The following is a 2346-nucleotide window of genomic DNA, read 5'->3' on the forward strand; positions in this document are numbered from 1 at the left end:
TTACTGTGTGCCAGCCACTTCCAGTCTGTCCTTCGTGTGCTCTTCACTCGTATCCTGAGAGGCGGTTAATACCCCTACTTGCCAGATGAGAAAACTGAGTCCCAGCAAGCTTCAGTGACTCCCCCTAGTACTATCATTATGAGCAAGGCTGGGAGGCTGCCACTTCCAGAATCCAGGTGTTTCCTCTTTCTAGCCCAATGGCCATAAGCGCACCACCCTGTGGCTCAGAAGGATATCAGATCTAGTACTGATGTCTGTTTTGCCGAGTTACCGTGGGGTGTTGCCCATTCACCCTGCCCCACGGGCTGTTTCATTGTCGCCCATAAAACTGAAGAGTAAGTCTCCGCCTGCTCTCTTGGCTCCCACACAACCCCTACCCTGCCCCCACTTCTGCTGCTTCGCCTCTGAGGCACATTCAGGAATGAATGAGTGCGGGCCTGGGCAGGGGCAAAGTCTAACAACATCAGTTCTCCCACCAGGGGATGGACAGAGACCCCCAGGGGTTAGAATATCATCATCCAGCCACGCAAGAGTAGAGAAGAGCAGAAAAGCCACAATCCATGGGCTTTTGGTTGGCTTGCACAGTGTTGGTTTTTTTTTTTTTTAATCTGAGTTTGTTGCCAATGCTTTAAAATAGAGAAGTTTCATGTAAAAATTTGAGTTTCTGGCTTCTCTTGAAAAACTGGAAGCTTTAACAAGCCTGCCTTGAATTGGCCACCCTGGGCTGGAGCACGGGAGCAGAGTGGGCTCCTGTCCACTCAGCCAGGGGCCCACCTGACTCCTGTCAGTGTCCGAGTTTGCCTCCCCTGATGCAAAGGGTAAGATCATGGGTCTGGAGTCAGGCTGACCTGGGTTAGCACAAGCAAGAGTACGTGCTCAATTGCTGAGTTGTATCTGACCCTTTGTGACCTCGTGGACTGCAGCCCTCCAGGCTCCTCTGTCCGTGGGATTTCCCAGGCAAGAACATGGATTGGGTTGCCATTTCCTCCTCCAAGAGATCTTCCCGACCCAGGAATCAAAATCGAATCTCTGGCAACTCCTTGCATTAGCAGGAAGATTCTTTACCACTGAGCCACCTGGGAAGCTAGTCCAAGCATGTGGCTCAATTACAGTGTGACTATCGGAAAGTTCCCTAACTTCTCCGGGCCTGTTTCCTCGCTGGTAGGATGGGGATTCCCACAGTAACTTCCTTCATGTGGACGTCGCTAGGCTTCATATGAAGGTGAATGTATGGAAAGCTACTGTATCGTCGAAGATGCAGCCTGGCACGTACTGAGCACTCAGTAAATGGCAGCCATAGCCTTGATCACAGCCACCCTCTCCCGACAGGGGCCACAGGGTCTGGAGCAGCAGAAGCAGCAGCCCTTGACGCCCTCCCCAGCCTGGTTCGGACCCATCCTGGAGCACTCCCTTGGCTGCACATGTGCTTGTGGGGTGGCGGCAATCCTGTCTGGGTAATGCATCCAAAGACAACAGATCAATAGCCACTCGGCACTCCAATGCCATGGCTGAGGCCCACGGCACGTTCCAGGCTGCTGGCCAATGAGTTCAAGCTCCTTTTTCCTTTTGGGCAGAAAACAACTCGCCATGTAAGCTTGGACGAGTTCTTTTTTCCTCCTGGAATCTTGGTTTCACTGACTGCAAGGTCAGCCTATGGCCTCTAGTGCTCCTTTGAGCTCTGACCCCTTGGGAGTTTTGCAGACAGAAAGGCAATAAAGTCCAAAACCTTACCATTCAGGAATGAATGAGTATGGAATCTTTTGGCTGCAAGGGCAGGGACCTGTCACAAAGGAGCCTAAAGAAAAAAGGTATTTATCTTCTTGGGACTGGCTTATTTCACTCAGTAGAATGTCCTCAAGGCTCATCCAGATTGTCACATACTGCAGAATTTCTTCTTTTTTAAGGCTGAATAATATCCCACTGTATGCATAATCTACAATTACAGTATCCATTCATCCATTGGTGGACGTTTAGGTTGTTTCTACATCTTGGCTATTGTGAATAGTACAAAGTATCAAAAACAGTCAAATTCATAGAATCAAAGAATGGAATGGTGGTTGCCAGGGGGAAGTGGAAATGAGGAGTTACAAGTCAATGGACATAAAGTTCCAGTTAAGCAAGATGAGTAAGTTGTACAACACTGAACCTGTAGTCAACAACACTGCATTGTACACTTACAATTTCTTAAGACGGTAGGTCTCATGTTAAATGTTCTTAGTTCAGTCAGTTCAGTTCAGTCGCTCAGTCGTGTCCGACTCTCTGCGATCCCATGAATCACAGCACGCCAGGCCTCCCTGTCCATCACCAACTCCCAGAGCTTACCCAAACTCACGTCCATTGAGTCGG

This window comes from Bison bison, unplaced genomic scaffold, assembly GCF_000754665.1.
Source record: "Bison bison bison isolate TAMUID 2011002044 unplaced genomic scaffold, Bison_UMD1.0 scf7180017864500, whole genome shotgun sequence".
NCBI lineage: Eukaryota > Metazoa > Chordata > Mammalia > Artiodactyla > Bovidae > Bison > Bison bison.